General features: G+C 41.0%; 1 long non-coding RNA gene across 1 annotated transcript; it reads right to left on the minus strand.

Annotated features, from left to right (window-relative positions):
* Positions 1-931: 931 nt before the first annotated feature.
* LOC121144090 lies at positions 932-7,916 on the minus strand. The gene is made up of 3 exons (XR_005881416.1): positions 7,695-7,916; positions 7,319-7,552; positions 932-1,179 (listed from the first exon to the last, which is right to left on the minus strand). It is a non-coding gene; the product is annotated as an uncharacterized LOC121144090 (long non-coding RNA).
* Positions 7,917-15,070: the final 7,154 nt, after the last annotated feature.

Here is a 15,070-nt window from a genome sequence, read left to right on the forward strand (position 1 = left end):
ATAAAATTTAAGGAGACAGGGTCTCATAAGCTGACCCTGTACCTAAGGGATGCTGAGCGAATCCTTCAACTTTGTCCACTGTGTGACTGCCTTGCCTTTTCCTAATCCTGACCCTTGACCAAAAGCTTATGTATCATCCCTGAGTCAACCAGCACAGTCCAGACGCTTTGAAAGTTCAGCACGATTAAGATTGAACCAATTATCTTCTACACCCCAGTCTCATGCTTTTTTGCTTCCTGTCACAATGACTGCTCAGGCCACAATCCTGGAATTCTCTTTGACATGGCCTGCCTCTCCCTCTATGTCCGAGCTACTCATCAACATCCCGATATGCACCACTCAGACATTATGCCACCAGCATCTTTCCCTTGACATCAGTACACAATCTGCCTTCCTGGTTCTGATATTTCTGCCCTCTCTTTTGTCCTTAACACAGTTATAACGACCTTCTGTGCCACACTCCAGCTATGATGATCATCTATGCCACACTCCAGCTGCAGTGCTCATTTCATGGGTACTCAGGCCCTCTGTGTTTCCAGACCTTCTCAACATGCTTTTCCCATATCCACAAAGCATTCTTCAGGTAGCAGTGTAAGCTCCATTTCTTCAAAGAAGAGCCTACAGCCCATGTCCCAACAACATAGAATTATAATTTTATCAGGGACTGGAAACATGATTCACCCAGCTGTGCAATCATGGGGACCTGACCTTAAATCCTCAGATCCCATATGAAAAGCCAGGCCATAAGTTCTTCTATAACTCCAGAGCTCAGGTTGAGGGAGACAAGATGACTGGGACTTACTGTTCACCAGCCTAGCTTCAGCTTCAGTGAGAGACTCTGTCTCAAGATAATATGGCAGTGAGTGATGGAGCAGGAGCCCCTACACAATGTGCTCATGCACCAACATATACAACACACACACACTAAATGTTTAAAACTACTCATCAGATTTTTTTAATGCTTGTTTACTGTGTTTGTTAATGTCCACTTGATGAGATCTAGAGTCATCTGAGAGGTGAGCCTCTGGGCATGCCTATAGGAATGGTGGGTGGCACCATTCCCTGGGTTGGGATCCTGGACTGTATAACAGGAGAAAATGATGTAAGCCAGGCTGATGGCATAGCTCGTAAGTGGAGTGCTGGCCCAGCATAGGTGAGGCATTGGGTTAGTTCTGAACCCTGCAAAAACAAACAAGAACAGCAACTTATAAGTATCTCGTCAGTCATTAGTTGACTGTGAGTCACATAAATTGTGTTAAAATGTTTATTGAACTTATTTCCAGTTTAGATAGCAAAGTATAGACATATATTTAAGTAATAAAAGTCAGATTCCTGGCTAGGATGAATTGTAACCTCCCGTTGTGAGCCAACATAAACTCATTTTACTTGAAGTGACTCTTTTTTAGTTTATGGTTTTAGATTTATTTTGTTATTTTTTTTAAGTTGTGTGTCTGTCTGTGTTTGTGTGAGGTGTGTACATGTGAGTGCAGGTGCCCTCAGAGGGTAAAGGTGTTAGATTCCCTGGGTGAAGATTTACAGTCAGTTAGGAGCTGCCCAGTGTGGGTGCTGGGAACCAACCTCAGATCCTCTGCAAGGCCAGAATGCTCTCTTAACCACTGAACCATCTCTGCAGCCCCCAGAGTTGCTTTCTTCAGGGTATTTTTATTTTTTTCAAAACAGCAGGAAGTGTAACTAAAACACCCTCTGTCTTCTCTGACTGCTGCTCTTTGCTCCAGTAAATAGTCTCCCAGCCTTACTCAGGCAAGAAACTCTAAACTCAGTGGGTCAGAAACAAAAAAAAAGGTGTTGAAATGGGGGTGGGAGTGGGGAAGTATTGTTGAGAAACATTTCAGCAAGAGAGGGAAGGGAATGAGAGAAGACAAATAGAGGTGAAATGACTACAGTTATCAAACACGAAAATTTAACTGAGACCTTGTCTCAAAAAAAAATCACAAAGAAAAATGAGTACTGATTTCACAATTAGCAGTAGAAATATGTTCTGGCTCCTTCTGGGATGTTGATTTTTTTCCTCAAACAAACAAAAAGACTTTTCTAGTTAATTTGCATGTATTTAACATGCAATTAGTAAAAATAAACCTGTATAAAAATTCTAGAACTGCCATTGAAGTAACCGATCATAAAAGGCCTTCTCTCAGTTTTAAGAGGCACATCTGTAATTTCTCTATAAGCGCAAAGTCTGGCTGTCACAGTGACTGAAGCAGTGCAGTTTCTCACTTCAAATTCACCTTTTTATGATGTGATCTACCTCTGTGGGCCGCAACACTTAGGTGATGGCAGGTGGACTTCCCAATACTGAAAGAGGAGTGGAGAGAACTTGGTGCAACTCCATCGCTCAGACATAAGCACACCTGTTCCCTTTTCTCCTCCCAGACTGGCTGGACACGATGTGGGACCAGAACCTAGCCTCCTGTGGTTTGGCATCACTCTGTGTAAGAAAGTGCTCTGAGCCTTCCCTATTCAGTCATCTCCTTTTGGAGTATCTATTACACCAGTTGATATATATCCATGTACATTGTGAAGGGCTTCCTAAAGACAGGCATGCAACTGTATCAAGTCAGTGAATTCTAACAATACATGCCCACACCCTCCCCTTCTCAGTTTCTTTCCACCTCTGCTAGTCACCTTCATTCCTAAAAGTATAGATATAAGTGTGCGTATGTGATTTTTGTCTATTTATATGAAATCTATGATCCACGAATAAGAGACAACATATGTCTTTCAAAGTCACACTTACTTTGTTTAATGTGATTGTTTCCAGTTGCAACCTTTTTCCTGAGAGTAACATGATTTCATTCTTTTTATGGCTGGATAACATACCACAGACCGTTTACCCATTTGTTTGTTGCTGAACAATTGGGCTGGTTCTAACTTGGCTATTGTTAGTACAGCTGCAATAGCATGGATATACAAGTACCTCTGTGGTACACTGACTTGCAGTTCTTCTAAGTCCTTAGACATGCATACTCAAGAGTGGTATAACTGAGGCATATGGTAGTTTGTGTCTCTATTCATCCTCTGTGCCTCCTTTACGCCCTATCTCAAACATAACCTCATTTATTTTACCAATAGTAGATTGTTGGAATTTTCCAGAGGCTATGAAGCCTATCAGTGGCAAACTAAGAGAAGAACAGGTCATCTAACCACCTCTTCTATGTTCTTTCCTCGATGTTAAGCTTGTCCAAAGTGCATGGGTGTGATGGTTTGAAAAAAATGGCCCCAAAGGGAGTATCACTGTTTGAAGGTGTGGTTTTGTTGGAGTGGGTGTGGCCTTAGTGGAGGAATCGTGTCACCATGGAGGGGACTTTGAGGTCTTATATATGCTCAAGTTACACCCAGGGTCTCAGTCTACTTCCTGTTGCCTTCTGATCAAGATGTAGCCAGCACCATGTCTACCTGCATGCCACTATGTCCCACCGTGATGATAGTGCATTAAACCTCTGAAAGCTAACCCAATTAAATGTTTTTCCTTTATAAGATTTGCAGTGGTTATTATGTCTCTTCTCAGCAATAGAAAGTGTGTCCATCTCTCTTCTGCAGCTGCTTGGTGGAGAAATTGTGATGTCTGGACATCGAATGGCATTCAGCTGCAATTTAGGAACAAATTTATTTTTGTTTTATAAATCATTTGCAACTAATTTGAGACTTTCTTCCTGAACATGCACACATACTATGCACTTTTCTTGTTGTGACAAAATACCTGATAATGGCAACTTGGGGAAGAAGGGTCTTAATTGGGCTCACAGTTTAGAAGGTACAGTCCACCGTGGTGGGAAAGCATGGCAGCGGGAGTGTGAGTAAACTAGTCCCTCAGCTCCAAAATCAGGAAGCAGTGAGATGGATGCCCATACTCCACTGGCTTTCTCCTTTTTATTCAAGAACCTTAGCCCAAAGAATGGTGCCACCCACATTCAGAGTGGGCAGTGGTTAAGCCCCTCTGGAAAGACCCTCACAGTCACACCCACAGGTTTGTCTATAAGTTTTTGGTAAATCCTAACAAACGGACAATGCAGATCAACCACTGCAACCGGTGTACCTGTCCTGTTCTCTGTGTAAGGCTTCTTTCCCACTGCTTTGTGTGAGGAAACCAAAGCTTCCTGGGTTGTCACATTTTTCATAGTTTTTAAGAGAGCTCAGTTTCCAACCTGAAGAAGAATCCTATTAAAGAAAAGAGGCAAATGAAATGAAAATAAAATGGTCCTTGAAGAGAAACAAATGACCATGAAAGGAATGGGCTTCCAATGAGTATTAAGTAATGCAAAGATCATAGTCATCAAAGATATTCTTAGTGGTGCTAAAATTCCTGAAGACTGGGTGCCTTAATCTCTTTTTGTATTTTCTAGGTGTTAGCCAATTAACAGGTGGAACTTTTAAATTAAAAGAAAATCCGCTTCCAAGCTCATAAGAATTTCTCTACAGAGCTGTCATACCTTGCTAAAGATGTGTATATTGAAAACAAAATGTGATTTTTACATTTTTTAAGACTATGAAAGTATTGCCTCAAAAAGCTTTACCATAGAGAAATACAAGTAAGGAGTGGGACTCATTTAAATAAAGAGAGAGGAGGAAGAAGGGAGGGAGGGGGAAATCTACACTGAACTCTGGGCAGTTGCCTTTTCTTTTGCATAACAAAGTGGGTAAGACAGTCTAAACTGCTGACTTCTGTCAAAGCTCTCCAGAGGACAGAGACCTAAGCCATCCCAACTCTGGAAAAGCAGAGTCTCCACGACTGAAGCTGCAAGGGGGTCCTGTAAAAGCTCCAACAGAGAAGAGAGACCAGGGTTGAGGAGACAGCAGCCAGACAGAGGCTCATGGGCTTGGCTTGGAAGCTTAGCTCTCCCTGTCACTACCATGGACTTGAGTCTGTTCCTTCTCTGAACTACTTCTATTGAAAAGAGAATAAACAGAGTAAGATGGACAGGAAAACACTTATAACAGATGAAATGACTAACTCAGCTGTAATGGAGTATGAAGCTTTTATTCCTGGAAAGATCTAGATAGACCCCGTAATCCCAGACTGTGAAAGTATGATGCCTCCTGCACACATCTGCAAACTCAGAGGGAAGACACGTCTGGGATATGATTCTCAACATTTATTCTAAGACTACTGATTCTATTTAGCATGGCATTGACCCAGATGCAAATGCAGAACTTTGTTTTCTTTCACTGGTAGGAACCGAACCCAAGGCCTTGTACATGCCAGACATGTGCTCTACCACTGAGTCAAAGTAAAAGCCCCTCTGAGCCTTTAACAATTTCAAGTAATAGTCACACCAGCAGTCACAGCAATGCAGTTAGTCGTGTGTTGGCCATAGCAGTACTTACTGATCACAGAGGGAGAGATTTCAATTTTAAACACAAGTAACTTCTAATTGAAGGTATTGCCTCCTAACTGATCCCCTTTGGACTCTCTCAATCCCATGACAGTGTCCTAGGCTCACAGCGCTGGCTTTTCTAGCCATTACTCACTCAGGGCTGATCCCTCTCCTTTTCTATGACAAAAAGCACATTTCTTCTCATTTCTGCCAGTAAGAAATCATGACTGTCCTTCTGTTGCCAATGTTCTCACAAGTTCCTGTATTCCCAAATTGTTTACCAGGTGTTTCCCTAAAGCAAAATAGTTATCTCCCTAAGATTTTGGGGGCTTTTAGTCTTTGTTTTTGTTTTGTTTTGCTTTATGTTATACATATACTAGCATAGCAGTCAGGGATTATGTCGTGATGTATACCTTGTTTAGTTTCCTTTAGAAAATGTTTACTTAAATTCAATGTTTTCCTATGTAAAAACTGAGGATTATAATGTTATTAGGCTTACAGCATGTTAAAAGAATTATATCAGCTAGAGCTAGGCCTGTTGATACATACTTGTAATCCCAGCACTCAGGAGCTGGAGCCAAGAGGAGCATGAGTTCAAGGCTAGCCTGGACTACATCCTGTTTTCAAATCCAAAGCACACAAACAAGGAATTAAATTAGTTAATGGATGTAACAAACTTAGAAATTTTTCTTCACATTGAATGAGGCTCTGCAAATATTTATCACTTGTGCTTATTAAAGGATTTTCTGCACTTGCTGTGATGGCTTTTCCTAAGCACAGGATCCATACAGGTCCAGGCCCCTCCATATGCCATTGGTAAGACAGGGCCAAGAAGACGGACCATTTTGACCACAGGGCTCTTTATTCTGAGAGGCTTCCAGGTGGTCGTGTGTGACTGGAGACTGGATACAACTAGGCAGCAGCAACCAGCTACAAGTGCGCAGTCATAGTTTCGAAACACATCCGAGTTTCAGCCCCAACCCTGGAACCCATCTGCAGCGTGACCTTGGACAATTGCTCCAGCTATCAGACCTGTGGCTTCTGCCTCTTATAAATTCACTTAAAACTGAAATCTGCCATATGGGTTAAAGGATTCAGAGATATAATCTACTAGGGAAAGCATCATGTACATGGCGTATGCTCAGTAGTCTCTGGTGATGACTACAAACAGCAAACGCATGCCCTTGTGTGGTAGGAGTCCAGATCATCACTTTTATACTGGCCCTTATGGTGCCCACTGATACTGCCAGTTTCAATTTCTATGTCAGTGACCTCTATAACAACCTGCCCATTTCAGTCACCCATAAACGTATCAGTAGCAGTAACCACATAAGACTTGGATATTTATGATTAGTTTGTATCATTTTATGTCTTTGAGATCATTTCTGTATAAGATATTTTATATCCTACTTTTCCACTTGTCATGATATTACAAGTGTGTTCTCACACGCTTAAAGCTTTTATACTTTAGTAATCACAGAATATCTACAGTAAAGACCTGTTGTAATTTCACCACTCTCTTGATACTGGGCATTTAGCTCATTTCTAACTCTTGGTTATTATAAGTAACACAGTAATAAATGTTTTTGTCCAGAAGGTTTTGTCCTCATTTTGGATTATTTCCTTGAACTAAATTCCTAGACAGAATTTCTGAGCCAAAAGCTATGAGCTCAGGATGCATATTGCCACATTGCTATCCAGATCCTTCACACATCTGAAGCCAATGGTTACACTTCACAGTCTTTTCTCCAAGCTAAACGCCTTCAGATGCTCATGGCCTCCATCACCATCTCTTTATTACTGGCACTGCCTTTGCCCCAGTCATATAGAGTCCAACAGAGATTCATAAGCAGGTATCAAAGCTCTTACAACTCAACCCGAGCTCACTTTTATGTCCCTCTCTCCTGCTTCCCCTCACCTCACTTGCCAGCCACCTTCCCTGTCCCAGCTGCTGCTCCCAGCATGCACACTGTGACTTCACTCACCTGCTTATTCAGTCATTCTGCAGCTTCAAGATAGAATATCTATGTTAGTCAGTTTTCTGCTTCTGAGCAAAATACCTGAGACAATCAGCCCTAAAAAGAGGAAATATTTATTTGGGTTTCTGGTTATGGAGGTTTGGGTCCATTGGAAGTTGGCTCCCTGCTTTGGGGCTTGTGACAAGACAGCACGTCATGGTAGAAGTATGTGGCAGAAGAAGCTGCTAGCCCAAGAGGTTACTGCAAGCAAAAAGAAAGAGAAGGGACAGAATCTCAGTCTCTCCTTCAGGCACAAATGGTCATTGACCTAAATTCTTCCTTCTAAACCCCACTTCCTAAGGGTTCCAATATCACCACAAAGCACAACAGTAGGACATCTTACCCTTTAATGTCTTGAACATGCATGCTACACCAGTGTCTTCGACATTCTTGGTCCTGAGGAACTGGGACACCTCTTTGAATACAGGTCTCAAGTGCTATCATTTCCCTATGGCCTTCATTCCTTTTTTCCCCGCCCAAGACAGAACAAACAGCCGATATGCACACTTGACCTCTTCGCCTGCTTGCACAGCAGCAGCCAGGAAACCGCAGAATGGTGGCTCACTTGAGTTTGGATAACTCCAAGAGAACTGAATAAAAGAACTGATTCTTGAAGGCATGGCCAGTACCTAGAGGAGTATAAGAAATAACAGTGTCCAAAAGCTGTGCCTGAGGGAGTGGGGACTGAAGGGTTGGCTGGAACTCAGATGGAGAGAGTCAGCTAGAGAGGCCTGCCTGGTGAGGAGTGTGACTGCATCAAAGGACAAAAGGAACCCAACTAACTCTACAGGGAAGAACTCGGGAGAGCAAATACCTTGACATCACATACCCCTCTCTTTATCTCCTACCTAGTCTTCCTTTAGTAGAACCCACCTTTTTCCAGGCAGAGAGGAAGCCACAGGTATCTTCCACTGCAGGGACAGAGCCTGTTGGAGAAGGGTTGCAGGTAGATGTGTAGGACAGAGGCAAGAAGAATCTGTTCACCAGAGCAAAACTCCCTGCTCTTGCTTATTATCAGCAGGCAGGCTGCACTGAGCTGAATACTGTCTCACTCAAAGCTATCTTCCGCACCAAGCCATGACCATGGTGCTGTCTCATGTTCTCCCACACACTACTCACGAGCACAAAGTTAATGCAGTGGAATTGCTAACATGGCTCATTAGTCTAGCATACTTTCTTATAGCCACCTCACCCTATTCTACTACTACACCATCCAGTCACATGGACAACTTGCTGTTCCCCTCAACAGCATATTGTCTTAAAAAGCTATGTACCTCATCCCTGAGTGAAAACACACACACACACACACACACACACACAGCACGCATGCACGCATGCACGCCACACCCTGGAACCTTCCTACTCTCATTCTTTGGAGCTCAGGCTGCTTCCCCTATGAAACTTCCCCCTGCTTCACCCAGACAGAGCCCAGGATCTCTCTTCAAAGCCTCCTCTGCAGTTTCTATCTTATGACATTTTATGTTACAGATGTTTACAAATCTGTCTCCACAAATAAACCATAGGCTTCTTTATAGCAGTGATTGTGTCTTACTTCATCTATTTCCCCAGAGCCCAGCGGAGCTTTTGACACATTACAGAAATGCAGCATTAAGTTGAAGGATGAATCACTGAATTGAATAGATATTTGCAGCACACAGGAATTTGTTTGGTGCATAGTTTTTCTTTTAGTATGTTATTTTCCTTCGTGCACTTCTAGCTCATGGTTTTGTAGCAGAGACAGTTTATGTCCTGAGTCTTTCAGCACAAGCCATCATGGGCACCATCTTCCTGAGGCAGAGCCCGGGCCTGAAGGCAGACATCCTTAGGAGGTCAAGCATGAGACGATCCATACAGAGCCTGCCCATCACACATCCATTTGACAGATGGACCTTGTTAACAGGTAACTTGCCAACAAGCTCTTAGAAGCTCTTGTGCCTGCTTCCTAAATCCATTTTGGAGCAAAAATCTATTTTATTAGCTGAAGACAGAAGAGACCAATTCCAAATATTTAGAAAGGCTTAATCTTGCAAATTAGCTAGCTGTCCTCTGGCCACATGGTGGCCACTTGTGTGGGAGGGAAGCAGGCCCATTTCAGGACAGACCCTTCTCTGTTTCTTGAAAAAACACAATAAAACACCCTTCCTCTTTCATCCACATCTGGCGGCTGCAAAAACAGTGACCCGTGGAATTCACATTTTCATACTTGACTATAGCAGGCCAGGGTCCAGGGGTTGTTCTTGCTGCACTCATGAAAGAGCAAAGCCTGTCAGGATAAGCAGGCTTCTGACGGAGTGCTTATTGAAAAAACATACAGGGATTTCAGTTTCCCCAAATTAGAGAGGGCGCTTATGATAAGAATTCCTTTCATTGACTTCTCATCCTTGGCTTCCCTGCTGTCTGATGGTATAATTAATAGCCCTGAGGTTTCCAATTTGTGAAGAACATTCTAGGAAAAGTTCCTAAAGGTTGAATAGATCAAGTGATCGTAACTCTCAATTGTTCAGAGTTACAAGGAAATCATATTGTACCCTAATAGGGTCAGTTGCACTAATTGATCTGACAAACGACTTTTATTTAGTTAACACTTTGGGCTGAAGATTTCTCAGTGCACCTTGTTTGTTCTACGAACTGTATGTTGATTGTCTGATCATCCCCCTAGAATACATGACAATGGCCCAAGCAAGGAGATGGCACCTTTAAAGAGTGTCAAATTGGAGCCAGAGGGGTCCCATGATGAAACATGGGACACCAGGTCAAATCAGACTCAGAAAAGTCAGGGAACAAACTAGACGGAGATAACATAGAGTAATGAGAAAGACACAGTGGACATTGGAGGGCCTCTTGGGGAAATAACTTCTTGGAGGCATTAACATCTCAGTGAACAACCGAAGACCAAGAAGGTACAAGTGACAGCAAGAGTGGAACTACAGTGGGCCCGCAGAAAGCCCTAAGCCAATGCCTGGAGGCAGAGAGCTCTAGGTGGGATGTGACAGGGAGGGCACAAGGAGACTGAGAGGTAGAAAGGTGACTTTGTGACAGGTGATGAGTTGCTTATTCCCTCTTCAAAAGTTAAGACACATTCCAATGTTGAGTCTGTGGGCAGATGACCGGCCTTCTTTGTAAAGTCTCCAGACGAGTGAGACGCACAGAGTGGCCAGAGGTCAGTTTGAGCCTCGGTGAGCCTGGTCATTCTTCTCCTACTCAAGCTATTTGAGGACACAGAGCATGTTTTATTTGTGTCTTCAAATCCAAGTCCTCCAGACAGCACCTAATTTGGGGCTTGATAAAACATTTGTTGGATGAATTAGTAAGACATCTGTTGAATGAGTTAATGACTCAACAAACCAATTTCCACCAATTTTTGTAGTAACCCAGGCTAAAATTAGTGCTGAACATAGTTTCTGATCAACACCCCCTCTGTGCTTGCCTCTTCTGTGAACATGGAAACAGATAAAGGTGAGCCCAATCTGCATTCAGTTTGCATCCATCAGCCACCAGGAGCCCTCTCCTCATCTCCTCAGCTCATGGGAGGCATGCACTGGCACGCTTGAGCATCAACCAGGCCCAAGACTTATCCTGAAAAAAAAAAAGTTTGTCACTTCCTCTGCATTTTAGGGAAAGTCTATTGTTAAACTTAGCATATGTGTCCTGCCTTGGTGGAAAGCATGAGCCATGTCTCACGCACCTGGTGTCTCACTTAGGCAATTATTGGCAAATGACTAAAGTCACAGAATGCATTCAAAGAAAGTGTTTTCTGGAAGGAAATTTTATGGGTGCTTTATGAGTGACTTTTAGCATCTGCTGTTGAGGGTATCTTTTGTTTCCTTTTTAATAACTTACTTTTGACCTAAGGAAGAATGACTTGCCAGCATTCTGGGATTGAGTATATAGCAAGCCTGCATTCATTTTGCTTTTACTCTATTTATTTGCTGCTAGTATGATTGAGAAAATGGTCTTTACAGTTTCAAAAATATAGAGCTAATCCTATCCAACCAAGGATGAGTTATGAGCTGCATAGCTAACTCTTCGGATGTCAAATGGCACAATCAGCATTAAATTGTTTAGAAAAATCTCCCCCACACCATTGTACTGAACTAAGTGGGAGAAATTCTGAAACTTGAAATTTTGAACTTGGGCCTTTGTTTTAGCAGCTCTTCTAGCCAGCCTTTGTCAAAAGCTATGTTATTTGTTTATGTGTGGATACAAATATTCAAATCATCATTGCATTATAGGTCATTTGGGTAATGGTCTCCATTTTCACCTAATTTCTCCCACTTTGTGTGCCTCAAGATGAATTCATCATTTTAATTATAGCTTTATTTAGAATTTCATTTTGTGACCATTATATAAAACATAATTTCTCACATCAAACACTACAGATCTAAATTTAATAGGAAACATTGATTATTTCATCATGTTATTTTGCCAAAAGAGCAGGCAACAGCAGAGATTGGTGGATACAGTTTGAGTCTTTGTCAGTTTCACTTTGTGGTAATGGCTCATCAACATTCAAGGTACCCTGGGGATATTTTGCCATTTCCAATAATATCAATGTATCATGATGCCCATAATTACACCCAAATTAAAAGTAAAATGGTCTAAATCAGTTTTTAATCTGTCTTAACAAGTAAGATTAAAGGGAGGGAAACAGACTACTATAGAAAAAAAAAACCCAAAACACATGAGGCTGAATCACAAACACTAGGAAATTATGTTGAATCATGAGGCTGGGGTCAGTGTGTGAATTGCATTGAATACTACCACACATGATGACAGCTGCCATTGCAGAACTCCTTGTGCTTCTACTCTCTGCTTAGCAGTTTTCTGGACCCCAGAGGGAAAAAATGGGAGTTGACGGTGAGTGGACTGGTTACTCAGGAGACAGACTAGAACTTTCCTTAAAAGCCAGCTCATTTACTGATTACTCTTAGAGTCTGTGCTACTGGTGTTATAGTTAGGAAGTAGTTTCCTATGCCAATGTATTCAAGGCTACTTCCCACTTTCTCTTCTATAATTTTCAGTTTTACTGGATTTATATTGAGGTCTTTGATCCACTTGTCCTTGAGTTTTGTACATGGGGAATGATATGGACCTATTTGTATTCTTCTACAAATAGTTACGTCAGAATAATTTGTTGAAGATGCTTTCTTTTTACCCTTGTATAATTTTGGTTTTTTTTTTTGTCAAAAATCAGGAGTCCATAGGTGTGTGGATTAGTATGCAGGTTTTAATTATTTTAAATTTAAATCAAATTTAATTTAATTTGATTCCATTGATCCATTTTCTGTTTTTATGCCAATATCAAACGTTTTTTAATTACTGTAGCTCTATAATAGAGCTTGAAGTCAGGGATGAAGATGCCTCCAGAATAAATGGGACCCCCTGAGACTGTGAAGCTCTGTAAGGCAAAGGTTTTAGTCAACAAGACAAAATGGCAGACTACAGAATGGGAAAATATCTTCACCAACCCCACATCAGACAGAGGGCTGAGCTCTAAAATATATAAAGAACTCAAGAAATTAGACACCAAAATACCAAATAATCCAATTTTAAAATGGGGTACATATCTAACAAGAGAATTCTCAACAGAAGAAACTCAAATGACAGGAAGACATTTAATGAATTGCTCAACATCCTTAGTCATCAGGAAAATGCAAGTCAAAATGATTCTGAGTACCATCTTACACCTATCAGAATGACTAAAATCAAAAACACTGATAGCTCATATAGGAGAGGATGCAGAGTAAGGTGAACACTCCTTCATTGTTAGTGGGAGTGCAAACTTGTACAGTCACTTTGGAAATCAGTGTGGTAGCTTCTCAGAAAAGTGGGAATCAATCTACCTTAAGACCCAGCAATAGCACTCTTGAGAATATACCTAAAGGATGTATAATCATGCCACAAGGACATCAACTCTGTTCATAACAGCATTATTTGTAATAGCCAGAACTTGGAAACAACCTAGATGTCCACCAACCAAAGAATGGATTTTTAAAAATGTGATAGCTGGGGACTGCACTCTGAGAAATAAAGGAACTAATAGAAATTATAACCCAATTGGGTTTGACAGACATCTATAGAACATTCCATCCAAACACATTCCTCAGCGCCACATGGGACCTTCTCTAAAACTGACCACATAACTGGCAACATAGCAAATCTCAACAGGTACAAAAAAAATGAAATAACCCCCTGTATCTTATCAGACCACCATGCTTTAAACTTAGAATTCAACAACACAAATTGCAGAAAACCTACAACCTCATGAAAATTGAACAATGTGCAAAGGCACCATTCCTGGATCAAGGAAGAAATTAAAGACTTCCTAGAATTCAATGAAAAAGAAGACACAACATACACAAACTTATGGGACACTCTGAAACCAGTGCTAAGAGGAAAGTTCATAGCATTAAGTGCCCATATGAAGAAACTGAAGAATAGTCACACTAGAGAATTAACAACACAACTGAAAGCTCTAGAACAAAAAGAAGCAAACTCACCCCAGAGGAGTAGATGCCAGGAAATAATCACATTGAGGAACAAAATCAATAAAGTAGAAACTAGGAAAACAATACAAAGAATCAATGTAATGAAGAATTAGTTCTTCGAGAAAATCAGCAAGATGGACAAATCTTTATCCAAACTTACCAAATGGCAGAGTGTGAACATGCAAGTTAACAAAATCAGAATTGAAAAGGGGAACAAAACAACAGGACAGTGATGAAATCCAGAGAATCATCAGGTCATACTTTGAAAACCTGTACTCCTCAGAATTTGAAAATCTAAAGGAAATGGACAGTTTTATGGATAGATATCACTTACCAAAATTAAAACAAGAACAGATACACAATTTAAATAGACCTATAACCCCTAATGAAATCGAAGCAGTCATCAAAAGTCTCCCAACCAAAAAAAGCCCAGGCCCAGATGACTTCAGTGAAGAATTCTATCAGAAATTCAAAGAACAGCTTATACCAATTCTCCTCAAAGTTATCCACTCAATAGAAGCAGAAGAGTCTTTGCCAAACTCTTTTTATGAGGCTTCAATAACCTTTATACTCAAGCCACACAAAGACACAACTAAGAAAGAGAACTATAGACCAATATCTCTCATGAACATTGATGTGAAAATACTCAATAAAATACTGGCAAATTGAATCCAAGGACACATCAGAAAAATCATCCACCATGATCAAGTAGGCTTCAACCCAGGGATTCAGGGATGGTTCAACATATGGAAATTTATCTATGTAATCCACCATATAAACAAACTGAGAAATAAAAATCACATGATCATCTCATTAGATACTGAAAAATCCGTTGACAAAATCCAACAACCCTTCATGATAAAGGTCTTGGAGAGATCAGGGATAACAGGAACATACCAAAACATATTAAAAGCAATATACAGCAAACCAACAGCCAACATCAAACTAAATGGAGAGAAACTCAACATGATCCCTCTAAAATCAGGAGCAAGATAAGGATGTCCACTCTCTCCACATCTTTTCAATAATTGTGCTTGAAGTTCTAGCTACAGCAATAAGACAACAAAAGGAGATCAAGGGGATACAAATTGGAAAAGAAGAAGTCAAACTTTCACTATTTGCAGATGATATTATAGTTTACATAAGTGACCCAAAAAAACTCTACCCTCTACCAGGAAACTCCTACAGCTGATAAACACCTTCAGCAAAGTGGCAGGATACAAAATTAACT

The sequence above is a fragment of the Mesocricetus auratus genome, unplaced genomic scaffold, assembly GCF_017639785.1.
Source record: "Mesocricetus auratus isolate SY011 unplaced genomic scaffold, BCM_Maur_2.0 Super-Scaffold_100014, whole genome shotgun sequence".
Taxonomy (NCBI): domain Eukaryota; kingdom Metazoa; phylum Chordata; class Mammalia; order Rodentia; family Cricetidae; genus Mesocricetus; species Mesocricetus auratus.